Genomic DNA, 15717 nt, shown 5'->3' with positions numbered 1-15717 from the left:
CATATTATATGCAAACTATACGATGCCCAAAAACATCAAACTATAGATTATGGTATTATAATGCTGTATTAAGCAATTAATAATGTATGAAATTGTTCTTATAATACACTATATTTGTATGAAATAATATTATTATAGTATGAATTTTTAATAGAAAATCTGTATATTACATCCTCAAACACTTTATCTGATTGACTTAAAGAAAAATAATTTTATGCAGATACGTTTCATCGTACAGCTGAAGCCGATTATTGTAGTTGTAATATTATATAATAATATGACGTTGATCTCTAAGAGTCGTGTCGCAAACACGCGTGGCAGAGATATCAAAATAGAATCTTAGGAGTTTTGGTGTATTATCAAATCAGCTGCAACACTATTTTTGTAATACGAATTTTTTATTATTTTTATATGGAAGGTATTTTATCTATACAGAAAATATACTTAAGCACACGCCCGTGACGGATTTAATAGATGCGAGGTTTAAGTTTTGATTTAAGTTGATTTAAGTGCCTCACTTAAATTTTTAATCATACTTCTATAGGCACCTATAATATATGTATGCAAAATAATAATTTTAAAGTGTTAAAAAAGACAAGTTTTGCTTTACCCGCACTTGGAAAATTATTTTTAAAAAACAATTACATATCTAGTACTGCGTTTAATTGATTTATGTATTGACCTATTGTATATTTCTAATAAAATATTATACATAGATATCATGTAAGAGTAACGACTAGTCAAAAGTCTTTTGTAGATCCTGGTACATAAAAACATCGGTAATTTATTAATAATTATTATTTTCAAACATATGGACAAACCCAAAACAACATATAATTAATAATTATTTAATAAAATGCTTGGTATGAGAACAAAAATAATATTATATTATGTAAATCATAAATCAGTAAACAATTAATCATTGAACTGGCAGGTATGCCAATAAATTCTAACATTTAAATAGGTAACTATATAAATATATAATACTAAAACTACCATTCTCATTCTAAGAATATAAAATCGGAAATCTTGTAAAAGTTGAGTAGAGGAAAACAGAATTCAACACAATTAAAAAGTTTGGAAACATCGAAATAAGGCCATTAATTAATGTTTCCAAAGAAGATAAATATTATTAACTCGAGTTTTTCAATCAGATAGAGAGCTAAGATTTAAGGAGAAGAGTAGAAGAGTGTGGAGGACGCAATGGCACGCGAATAAAATTGTTATGATTGTTATTATAATAATATAATATAATAACAAAAAAAAATTGCTTTGTGACTGCGGAGACGGTAAAATGTACTAAATCGTATGTTATTTATAGGATGAAGAGCACGTGATGATGACTACAAAAGCTAAATCGTCTTCGACTATGGATTAAGGAAGCGAAGGTTGGTTTCTTTATATTTATTGCTGTTGTTGGTATGAAAAGTCATGATCGAAATCGTTACAATATTATGTACCGGCTTCCGATTTTACAATTATTATAATTATTATTATTGGTTTTTATGTTGACTTATAACTTATATACTAATATAATATTACCAACGGAACAAGCTGGAAATTACGATCGGGCTACGCCCTGTGCAGTGTGTGTATATATATACTAAGTATGTAAGTATAGAATGTCCCACTGAACGAGTAAAAAAAAAATTAATAAATAATAATAAGAAGAAGAAGAAGTAGGAGGAAAATTGCTAGAAGCCGTTTTTGTTATTGCGTCGATAAACGAACGTTTGTGTCTACGAATATACATTTTTTTTATACTATTATAATATATTATTATTATATCATCGTCGTCGTCGTCGTCGCTTTCGTCGGATGATGATGATAAACGCTCTCTCTGGTTTTCGAATTCGATCGAAAACGCCTTCAATGCAGTCGATGTGCAATAATTTACCTTCAGATAAATTATATTTAGGTGACGACGACGATGACAGTAATAATAATTATTATTGTCACTCATCTCGACGACACATTATTATTATTTAATATTGTCAAACGTTAAATTATTATTGTACTCACAATATATAATGTGTTAGTACGATATAGAAGGGCGCATAGCAGGCACGCCCTAAGCCGATGTTGCGAGTACATAATTATAATTACGGCGGGAATTAACGATCGAATTCTACAGAAGATATATTTCTCAGATAAAAATGTATAATAATGACGACGAATTCCGACGGTATTCGGGTTGTTTAAAGAAGAAAAAAAATTGTCGTCCCTAAACTTGAGACGCAACGAGAGCATACGCCCTCCGCGGAGTTTTTCCACTCTTTCGTATCTAAATAGCGTAATACAACAATAGTCATGGTAGGTAAAACTACGCATTATAATAAAAACGACGACAAAAGCGAGCAAACGGAGATTTCAATCGATGCCGATAAAAAAAAAGAAACTCGTTACCTACAAACTTTTTTGTCGTACCACTCTATGATATTACGACGTACACCTATATATACTATGTAAACAATCTCAAAAACGGCGGGAAATGTGATCAAGTGCAAGTCACTGCTTAATCATATAAAACGTTATTTTAAATTAATAAATTAATGGTGGTTAATAAAAAGTAATATAAATTCAATTAGGTATACATTTAGTATACTACCTAACAAATCAATCCGAATTAGTTTAAGCTTCTATAAACTAAAGCCATGCCAATTTTGAATTTTAATTATACAATATCGTTTTAATTTTTTTTTTTAAAAAAAGTTAGGAACACTACCCACCCTCTTCCCAAAAGAAGAACAATAAATTAGAAAATAAAAATGTGTTAGTAAAAAAAAATAATTACTAAAATGCGAGTCGAGTCTCCTATAAGGTTGAAGCTCACTGCACTAGAAGACTATTAACTATTATACAGGTAAGACGACAACGACGATTTCGAGTAAGTAATTGTGTGCACAACGTGACGATATCATTATAATATATTATATATATATATATTATAGGTATAGGTAATACACATGTATACTACATAATTGGATGACGACGGTGCTTCGTAAATGCAGTTTACAATCTATAAGTATCACACACGCACTCGCTTTCGAATCAAAATATATCATATATAATGTATCGTTGTAAATAGCGGTAAGGGCAGTGATAGTAAGAGGGCTGGAAATTTAAATCCTTCAGATTAATTCACTGATTAACGTTTCAGGTCAATTCGATCATAAAATGATTATAATAATATTAGAATTTATAATATAGATAATATTTAAATCGTTGTTCAATTTACGAATTTTTTTTTAATTAACGAGTTAAGTGATGAATTTTTAATTATTTAAGTTGTTTTCCGTTGGGTATTTTTTTTAAAAACATAATAATATTTTAGAAGTATTATGTTTTTAATATGTATTATGAAAAAAACGTTTGTCTTCCCTTAAAAAAATGTATATGGCCGCATCATCTTTCAAATTTTCAGTAGCGGATAGCCAACGTATATTAAAATATAGGACACGAATCAATTGAGTCTATAAAACTAAATTTTTATTTCAGAATTAATGTACCGATAACGCTTCTTTTATTCTTATTATAATTTACGGTTAATCTACCAATATTATTGCGATTGCCTTCTAGTTTTACCTACTAAATAAACAATTTTGTTCAATTTAATTCCAACAATCATGAATTATTATTGCCATATATTCATATATAAACGAATAAAGTACAAAAAAAGTATATTATATTACATTGATACTAATATTGCGATACATGTACTTCTATTATTCTTGTCCAAACATGTTTGTCTTCATAAAAATAATAATCATATAAACACAAACTAGCACTTTCATTGCGATAAACAATACTAAACATGATACATATACACATCAAAAGCTGAATAAAGCTAAATATAAACGCAGAAAAATTAATCTCAAACAATTTTCAAAAATCAATTTGTCATTACTCATCACTAACATATTATTATAATACAAGATATATAATAATGTTATAAACGTATTTTTACCATAGATTATTTTTCTATAAAATAAATATAATGGTGACTTCTTTAGTTTTAATTATATAACTATTATTGACATTAATTATATGAAAACAAATTGAACAACTATTAGCAGATTGTTTAGGTACTTAAATGTGCTATGAGGAAACAGTATATAGGTATGTATGAAAAAAAAATCCTTTATCTAACTACATTTTTTTATTTTACAACATATTAAGATGATTTATTTTAATTTAACGTTTAAAAACAAATTATTAACGAAAAGTATGGATAAATAGTTAATTAAATAGAAAAAACAATTTTTTCATGATTTATTATGAATACCTACGTACAATTTATAATATTAATTAATATATTATATATTTTATATAAACCTGTGATTGTTTTAATTTATCATTATTATGTTTGAAATGACAGTGTTATGTAATTATATTACCTATATTGTTAAGAGAAATATAATATAAATATTATTTTTTACTCATATATTAATTCACTAAATGACCAACGGATGTTATTTAACACAATATAATTGTAGGTTTATCGACCGTGAAAATGACCGAGCGCTGCAATTGGGACAATCTGTAAACTTCCAACGTATTATATTGTTCGTATACACTCGCGGCGTTTAATATTTAGTCGTCGTTATTTCTCCATCTGCCGGCGGTAAAACGAAATTTTTTTTGTGCGGTTTATCAATGTAACAAACAGATGCGTTAATATTTTTATAATATGCAGAGTATTGCAGACTATATCCGATGATATATTATACGCGCAATCGATTTTCGAACGAACCTCCACGCGATGATAATAATATGATATAGACTGCAAATATAATCACCTATGTGAATATTATTATATTGTTATGAGATCATGGTCGTCGGCAGATGTACGGGTATACGGGTACAATTTTTACGAACCGTAAAATTCGCTTAACCACGGCGAGGCAGCGTGTAATAATTATCAGTTTTCCCCTGCATATATACCTACGTCTACGTACTCACATATTATATGCGATAGCTTTAAATGCAGTAGATATATACAATATTTTCATACTGAGCGCTCAATATTCATAAAAGATATTGAATGATGAGACTTATTTAAGGTAAGAGATCGAGGTTAGGAGGAAAAGGTGATCAAAGGTGAAAGTGATTAAATCCTTTTAAATTTTAAATAAACCTCTGTTATGTGATATTTATTAAACAGTAAAATAAATTTGAAATTTTCTCTAATCCTTCAATCGATTTAAGCGTCAAAAACATATAAATACTAATAAAAGTTAGGTATGTTAAAAAAATTAAGTATCTGATAATTATTATGCATTTATGTTTTAGAGAAAAATACTTATTCAGTGTTTGGTTATGAATGTAAAAATTAATTTTGTAATCATTGAAAACAATTTAAAACTTCCAAAAAATCCTTTTGTGATACACAATTGAATTTTACTTTTGAGATAATGTAGTATCTTAAATAGATAAATACACCTACACTATTCAAATTCTAAAAACAAAAACTCAAATAAGAAATGTAATCGATTTTTAATCTTCAATTAAACCTAAAAATAATCTATAATTTAAACATTTTGAACGCATTCTTTTAATAAAATTCCAATATACGTGTTTCAAATATTATTATTATTATTCACACAATATACAATATCGAATATCGAGACTAGTACAATAATATAATGATCATGCACATATTATTTGATGTTAAAAACATGTTTATAATATTATTATGTACGTAAACCGTAAAGTAAAAGTATACAACCGTAATCGGAGTTACCATGAGTAGGTAGGTAAAAGTAATAATAAAAGTTGGCGTATATATTTATAATATTTATTTGCAAATCGTTATATCGTCGATAAGTACCTATGCCCTATGGTCTATAAGTATACTTGAAAATTTTACAAATCATGATTTAAATAGAATAAATGTATTATTAAAGGTTACATTAGGTGAATGTCATGCTTGGTGAATCACTCAGTATATTACTAGAAAAATTATTATTATATATTAAATAGTGTACACATCACGAAAACAGTATTCCCGAACAGATTCGATAGTCGAAGCCATGTTGTTAGTATATAAATATTACACGTCATATTATGCAGTATAATAGTATTAATATGGAATATGACATTAAATAAACAGAACGTTCCGTTGGCATATAATAATATACATTTAGACTAAAACGCCCTAAAATCACAAAACTTTTTTCAGCGATACGTTTTATATATTATATAATAAGTATACTTATTATTACTACACATGTGTACGATTTACTTTCCGGATATTATCCGTAGTATTCCCCACTCACAATCGATGTATTATAATAATATAAGAGATTGACCATGTGCAGTCCCGGGTCCGTTAAAAAAATAAAGTTGTGAAATACATTCCAATACTCGTATACTCGTGCATATTATTATTAAAATAATTTTATTGTTATGCAATATCATGTGAGGTATAAGTACACAGTTAATTTAACGATGTTTATGAACTTGTAATGTACGCGTATAATAAACTACTTACCCATTTATTTTATTAATGACCTGCTTGTAAAACATCACTACGAGTACTACGACTTCAAGTTCTTTTACTCGGGAATATCACGAAGGATTCAAATGAGCTTTAAAATCGAATTCCGAAAATTTATAATAATTATAATAGTTGGATGGATATGTGTGGTTTCTGTGAATATAAAGGGATTTAAAAGAACAATAATAAAGGTTAATGAAATTACTAATACTTATAGTTTATGATTCGAACATAACACTATAATATTATACGTGCGTGCACGATGACATTCGATCATAAATATATTATATCTAAATCATAAAATATGACCGATAAAAATCTCTACGGATAGAAACGATTTTCTATACAGCATTATACGACGGTGTGTACCAGTATACGGAAATTAGTCGAAACTTGAAATTCCACTAATGACCTACTGTTTCCATATAATATAGGTATAATACGTGTATGTATGTGTACGTATAATAGATACATGATATTATAATAAGGGTTTATCGAAACGATCTAAACCGTTCGACAAAAATGTAAAACAATAAAATGGTTTAATTGAAATCAAACGATGCGTACAGCAGAATATTTAATATACGTTGCTTATAATATTATGATATAATATAATGATAGATGTCTGGAGTTTTTAGAGGTTTACAGACGTCGCCATAACATAACTACGTAGATAGGTGTTTGTATATATAGAATTGTAATATACACTATTATACATTATACAGGATGATCAACATTGTATCTTAAAAGAAATTTCTTATTAATATAAAAATACTATTTTCATATCATATAGTAATGTTTCAGGTTTCAAACGATAAGTATAGAGCTATATTGGTATTATCATGATTTTAAACGCGCTAAGTCCGAACTCTGGTCATGAGTTATAAACTATTATATACAACTAACATCCAAACTTTTTTTATTCTTGATTTTTATTCACCGAAATCTTCCTATTCGATAACGACAAAAAGATATGGTAAAAATTATAATTTTTGAAAAACATTATTATTTAGTCATCTTTAATCTTTATCATCTTAAATAACTATGTTTAATCACGTAAACTACATTATATTATTATATAATATTGATTTTTCTATCTTGCTTATTTATTCTATAATAGACAATATTTCTGTAACACAAAATTCTGATCACCCGGTATATTAAATACGACAATCGATGTGAGTTGGATATTGGAGATATAATAATAAATAATATATTATAATATGTTATATCGGACGGGTCACATTAACGCGCTAGCGTATCGCGTACGGGCATCTCGATGAACGGTCGTTCTTCGCGTTATTATTATAACCATAATATAAACGTGGTAAATTGACTCTAAACAGCGCTAAGTTCGCGGTTAACAAAAATCTATACGCATAATAATAATAATATTATAATAACCATGGCACACACATCCGCCTCGTTATGTATTACATTTTGAATATTTAATCGGCTTATGGGCAGATTTTAGTCAGATTTCAGTCTTCGCGTGCACACACAAACACATATACGAGTACACACACTGGATACGATCGCCGATCGTTTACGGTTTATTTATTTGTATATATTTTTTTCTTTTTAGACTATACAACAATATCATAATTGTATACCCGATACCCGTTCGACCTGTTTGTCTGCCGTTTTGTTGCATATATATACATATATATATGTATATAAGAACAACATCCGATCAAAATTTTAACGAAAATTTTACTACAAGAAAAAAAAAATTACGTGCACGAAACTGCACGACGATTGTTATAACATTATATTATTACACTATATCTTGACGGGAACAGAAGGTAAAAATACTTTGTAAGTATATTTTTTTGAATAAATCTTAAAATCGCAACCTTGTTATTATTTTTTGTATAATATACATTAAATGTTTTCCACTTCGTAGCGCTGCGTACTTATCGTGTATACCACCAATGAGTTGGTCATCGTTAATTATTGTTATACCCAAGTAGGTAGGTAACCAATCATTATTACGTCTTATTAAACATACTACAGCGACAGCGACAACTATACCAGCAGATCTAATTACACTGAGGATTGAGACTCATGAAAATTACAATATAAAGTTTGATTCCGATATAGAAAAACGGTAGTGGGTGTGCCCTGTTCGTGACGTATAAAATATTTCACCATTATTTTCGGTGACCTTGTCCGAAAGATAAATACGCGTAAACGCTATAGTTAAAGCTGTGGAATGCATGAAGTACATTATATCCATATCAAGATATTTTTTCGGACATAATCAAGTACAAAGATGATGAGATAAGCAAATCGTCTGATGAGACGAAATTTCTTTATCACTTGAAAACAACGATAATCCTACTTTGAAAAAATAGACAACATATTATAATGTTTATTATATTATAATGTTTAAGTGATTACTACACACACAGGTGGACTGGTTTTAATACTTTTTACCAGAAACACATTTTAAATACCTACCTATCGTTTTCAAAAACAATCTTCGGATGTTGAATAAACTGCAGACAAGTTCAAAACATTTATGCCGGTAAAAACGTAACATGAACTTTAGTCAACTTTAACAAAAAATTTGAATGTTTTAATGACAATAAATTGTGATTTTGTTACTATTTTTTTTTTTTGCGAGGGAAGGGGAATTTTTTGTATTGCTTAACTTATAAAGCCCAGTTGGTTAATATACAATAACTTATTTAATAAATTGAAACTGGTTGCAGCTCTATTACTATTTATAGACTTAAGTTTATAAATATGACGTTTGTATATAGTTTAAAATTGATAAATGATAACAATCATCGAATTGGTCAATACTCAATAAAATTATTAAAATTAATTAATGATGAATAATGTGTATATAATAGTATAAATAGTAAATACAGATGTTGAAATAAGTTCAATATTTGACTACATATACCTATGTACATTGTACTTATATGACAAAAACTATTTTGTGAAATTAATAAATATACATGGTTGATAAATAATTCAGCCATTATCCACTATTAAATTTATTCGTTACTTATATCATAATGACTCGTGTAGGCGTTAGTGACAAATTCAACAAATTATACATTCAACATTATATATTTAATGAAATGCATTAATTCGAAATCCGCATAAACACAATCATTATAAACTTCAATCTTCCATAAATTATAGGTTTTTTTTTTATTCGAAAATATTGTAATACGCGAAACACAACGCGTATAAAAAACTAAATATTAATCTATTCATAATATTATTATAACCGTTTACCGTCTAAATAATCGATTGATTTTGTGCAAATAAATCTCTGATATTTTTATATTGTATTTCCGTCGCGTACGCGATGTTTTTTAGACCGTAGGTAAATCATAGCATATACGTATACGGATAATACGATACTCAATACATAATAAATAATAACAATAATCGGCAAGTAAAATAATCGATGACGACGGTATACTTCAACATAAATCGGGTCGACTGCTGCAGCGACGGTATAATATAATATTATTAATAATCCGGCGTACAATCGCACAATAATTATATCACGCGTCGGCCCGCGGCCAGTAGGATGCGACGGAAAAAACCGCTCATCGAAATCCGTGACCACTTTACCGCGGTATACGCGCGAGCCGGTATTACGGTGGATATACGCACCACGTTCGTGGTTTCCGGGCCTCGGCGTTCATGCAAACGACAGCGGGCAACTGCTCTCAGACGCGCAGGTTTTATTCTTTAATAAAAATATATAATAAATATATACGAGTACCTATATTAAGTACATAGATAGGTATTATATGTACGTACCTATTATAGTGGTTATAATAAAATACACCGAGTATGACGGCAAAGAGAAGAAGAAAGTGGTCAAGGGTGGTGGTGGTAACAGGGAACGCTGTGAGATTCGCCCCCCCCCCAGTGCTTTGCACCTACCCGATCAGCAATTCGCTCGGGGCTTGATAAAGTCTCTGTCACGCACTCTTGTTTCCCGCTTACTCTCTTAACTCGCTCACTCTGCAGCAATATACCTCGCCGGTGTATAATACGTCTGCAGTCAGCTCCGTCTCTCGACAGGTGCGTCCGGAACAGCTTTGTATCAATTACTCGCCCTAACGACCCGTTAATGTTAACATTCGAATCTACCCCCCACCCAGACACCATCACACGCATCGTCGCACCGCCCGGCAGTCGTATAATATATTTATTATATTTTATCCTCATTATTTTTGTTTTTTTTTTTTGTTTTCTCCAGTACGATCCTTAAATCCTTCGTTTGGAATAATTACGCGTCGCCCGCACACATGTCAACGCGCTCGTAATAAAAATATATACACGCGTGTGGGTGTGTGTGTGTGTAAAAATACTTAAATGATGAAACCGCACTGTACTACTCGGCAGTCGACATTGAATAGTTGTTTTCTAATCGTCTACTGCAGAAAAGTATTAATTATTATGTAATGATCTATAATACAGGTGCACTCGTCATATTATGATATGAGTTTTAACAATAATGTATAAAGATAGCTGGTATCAGTTAATATTGTTTGTGTAAGGATTTCCTAAATTTTGTCGGGCACACGAATGGCAAAATGAATTTCAAGTTTAACCGAAATATTATGTGCACGAATCATATTATGGTTTACTCACGCACCGAATGATATATTTAGTATGAGGACTTCCTCATTACAAGTATGTATATTTGTAAATAATAACTTACAACATAAGAACCACCTTTATAAAGTTAAAACGATAATATATAGGTAAGTTATATAGCCGAAAGCCAAATTAGCTTTCTGTTCAATTTCAACGATTTATTATTCGTATGTATATAATAGTTAACTCTATTAAACCGATGAATATACAGTCCTTGATTTCAAACCTCCCCCTAACTGATTAACATTGGGTTAATATAGAGTGTTTGAAAATCGTCTTAGACAAGCGTGGGTACAACTTAGAATGAAAAATACTGATGGCGCCGAAATTGACTAGTCTTATGATCATGGACTATACACAATGAGCAATTTTGACCCCCCCCCCCCAAGGTTTCAATAATCATACATTTAATAATGGCTTTGAAGTATGACGAGACTACATACGTTGCTCCAATACTACGAAACCTCTGCAAGTCCGCCTCCTGATATGCGCGATATATTACGCGATGTAATTATACACCTATATATGCATAAGCTCTACATCACAGATGCATACTCTCAAGGGGCAAGATGTTTGAGAAGGAATGATAACGTTTCTCATTTTCCTGGGGCATGCGTTATATACGATATATTATATATCATATTATATAATTTAAAGGAGGAGATATAGGTGTGCGAAAAGTGACAAAGTGCCTGGAGAACGAGAGAAACGCCCATATAATAATTATGAAGTGTACGCAGTGACCACACACCGCGGCAGTCGTTGGTGGAACGCGCGTTTTATTTTATTTTTTTTCCTTTCGTTGTGGACGACTACAGACTACCACTGACTCATACGATAAACACAATTTTGGGGTAGAAAATACTGCAGTAGAGTATATACACTGTCCACAAAAACTCCTATGATATATAACATCACACTCATCACAGTCTCACTTTTTTATAATACTAATGTATTTATAACGTTAAAATAAACATAATATTATCACTTATTATTTAATTTATATTTACTTTATTTGCATTAAGGTATAATGTATAGTATATACTTATATTAGGTACATTTTTCGTGGTAAACTGGGGGAAGTTCTTGATTTCGATAATTTATAAAATGTAAAGCCTCCCCTACTACACGCATTTCACCAAATATCTACCAATGTCGATCACTATATAATCTATAATGGTTATGTATATAGTAAATATCTCGTAAAAATTGAATGCATTTGAATATCTGGATATCCTTAATTCTTATAAGACCAGTAGTACTACATTTACGATTTTCTAGCTCCAAAAATAATAGTATCTTTTTATTAATTTTGGTCTAACGCCAGTATTATAATAGTGATATAAAACTCTTCCTTATTGTATTTTATTTAAAATATTTTTTTTTCATACTATAGACTTTAAAAACTCTTATAGTTTTTTTACATACACTGCAAAAAATGTAAAATAGATAATATTAATTCTCAATTCGTCAATATACATTTTTTTCATATTATTGTATTATTATAATATTATTTTGAATTTTATTTGGTATTTATTTAACTATAATAACATTGATTTATTTTCATTATTGTAATATACAAATATCCGTAAAAAGAATAATTATGAAGTACAACTATACAAGACTTGGAATACTTGAATAAATTATATTAAACAAAATAAAAACTACAAAACACTTTTTCCAACACGACAAAATATAGTAATAATTAAATTATATTTGTTTTAGAAAAAAAGCGATCCATTAATAAAAATTCAGTTATCCGAATCTGATACCCAGCAAAATTATGATTAAAGAGTTTAAACTATTCAGTAGATCAAGAGATAAAAAGTTAAATACGTGTATAAAATACATACGAGAAATAATAATACAATAATAATAAATTGTATAAGATTTTTAACTGTTTTTGTTTATTTTTTTCTTTTTTTTATATAATAACATAATGTAATAACGTTTCACGTTGACGATTTTTTCCCGAAATCAGTAAAATAGTATATTTTAGACAACATCGGAAGTCATTGCAGCCCCTTAAAATGTTACTCATGTAGGTAAGTGTAGGAAATATCTGATCCGCAACCTTAATAATTAAAATTCTATGACACAATATATTAATAATATTATCATAATAGTCTTGGGCGTAACTATATAATATCATTTATGTATATATATATATACCTATATGCTGTAAACGCAAGCCATGAATTATAGCAAGTTAGATGATTACTTTACAGTGAACATTATTCATTTTATTTAAAAAGATAAATGTATTTGAAAATAGTTTTTATATAATTCAAATCCATATAACAAGAGTATTGAACAATTTTTAATTTTTTTTTTTTTTTTGAATAACATTGTATTTTTTATTATTCTATAGTCATAGACAGTATTTTTTTTTAGGAAAATATTCTTAGTTATTTGTTGTTATTAATGTAAAAAACTTTACAATATTTTAACGAGTTCGGATTTTCATAGATTTATTATTATTTTTTATCTTTTTATTATTTTTATTTTTCAAAAATGTTAACGCCTCGAAAATAATATTTATATTTTTAGCAAAAAACTATTTTAAATATCGTTTATACCTTTTAAGATGAGTATTATTGTTAAAAAATCGCTCTGTACGCAGTTGTGCATGGAACTCTAGTTATAGTCGACAACGATGTCCGATGCACAAAGGCCGCGCATTCGCCGCAACTGTTGTAAAAACAGAAATCAAAGAGTCGATGTTGACCTTTTGCGGATGGCTCGCATTGTCTCCCCTATCGTTATACAATATAATACAATATAATGTTGGTAGGTCGGTAGCAGATACATATAAACAGGTAGGTACTCCGTCGACCACGGGTGCGCCGACAAACGAAACCACCGATTGTATCGCGTTATTCTCGAGAAGAAGGAACGATTTATATTTATGGTTATAAAAAGAATATCATAGTGTTATATAAGAGCACAATAGGTGTTACGAAAAAAAATGGTTTAGAGGTCTCGCCATCGTACAGATCTAAAGTTAGTGAAATTACAGACGGATAAAAGATAAGAATAAAACTTTCAAGTATGTATTGTTATAATCATTAAATACAATATATAATATAGAAACATCGGTGAAATCATGATTGAAATACAAAAAAAACATTATTTTAGATAAATAATTATTAATTTAAACTTTATATCTAACCCGATACTACATATTTATATTCGAATTATTAATAGCTTTAGTACAATATGCCTTCAATCGTCATAAATCATAATATAATATAATAATATATATTGTATCTAATTATATTAATATTATTTTGTATTCTTTAAAGTAATCTGCTTTGTTATTTACCTTTTTATATAATATATAAGTAGAGACAAAAACGTTATTATTTACCTTCATAGATAACTTAGAACATGTATTATAGAAAACTGTTAATAATATATACCTAATATATTTAACCACATATATATAATTATTATATATATATATAATATATATAATCTATGAATATTTCAAAATGGTTAAAAAATTAAAAAAAAAACTCCTATGACCCATATTCGCATTATACAATAACTTTATGTGTTTTATAGAATTATACTTAAACTTATTTGGAAATACCAGTGTGGGTATAAACAAAAGAAGTTATATAAACGTACAATAGGTATTAACAGTACTCGGTAAGATATTTTAAACATTATAGTCAACATTACCATAATTTAGTGATTATAAGTTATACATTTATAAGTTTATAACTATAAATTATAATAATAGGTATGTCTTATCGGAAAAAAATACAATGCAGGTTCAATTATTAATTATTATAGTTAAATTCGCTATGCATACAAATGTGCAATTTATATTTCTAATGGTTTGGATAAGTCATGAGACCTAATGTATTTGATTATACACAACCAAAAAGACGGTAATATATATAATTATTACTGTGGTACCTACACTAATAAAATGCATATGGAAACTATTTCTAAAATGCTGGTGAAAGATAAAATACGTTATTTTAAATATATATTTTTATACTCGCACACATATTTTATACGCTGGTAATAAACTAATAATAACTATAGTGGGTTCGGAAGTTGTAGAAGTTGCATATTTTTCTACGTGCTCTCGATTTATAGCAAATCAAACTAGAACATCATCAATATTATACACAATAACGAGATTAAAAACAAAAAATTTAAATGCATATTTTTGCATAATATTTCGTGAATTGGATGGAAAAAGTGAATATTTCTTAATAATTCATTTGAATTTTTATGCATATTTAATACAAATTTTTTTTATTACCTTATGAGTTATGACGTATTTCATACTCAATTATTTAAAGCATATAGTTATTTTTTTCTTGAGATTTTTGTAGAGTGGCAAAAAACAAATATTCCCAATATAACAAAACATATTTTGATAACAGCGCGTTTTTGGTATGGATCATATTATTATTTTTGTCCCACCAGTTTTTCTTTGCATTATTTTAATACCAATTATAATTATTCAATAATTAAAAATATAATAATAATAATATTATCTAATATTTTATTTATTTTCAATGTTTATAGTTTATCGAATCTTAAATTGTGTAACTTCC

At 28.4% G+C, this 15717-nt stretch overlaps 1 protein-coding gene across 1 annotated transcript in view; it reads right to left on the bottom strand.

Annotated features, from left to right (window-relative positions):
- LOC114124187 (irregular chiasm C-roughest protein-like) overlaps positions 1-15717 on the bottom strand; it is a 205513-nt gene that overhangs the window by 178247 nt on the left and 11549 nt on the right. The gene's annotated exons all lie outside the window — the stretch shown is intronic.

The sequence above is a fragment of the Aphis gossypii genome, chromosome X (genome assembly GCF_020184175.1).
Source record: "Aphis gossypii isolate Hap1 chromosome X, ASM2018417v2, whole genome shotgun sequence".
In the NCBI taxonomy this organism is placed as follows: domain Eukaryota; kingdom Metazoa; phylum Arthropoda; class Insecta; order Hemiptera; family Aphididae; genus Aphis; species Aphis gossypii.
Note: the sequence above shows the minus strand (reverse complement) of the source record. Positions and strands in the feature narration are given on the sequence as shown.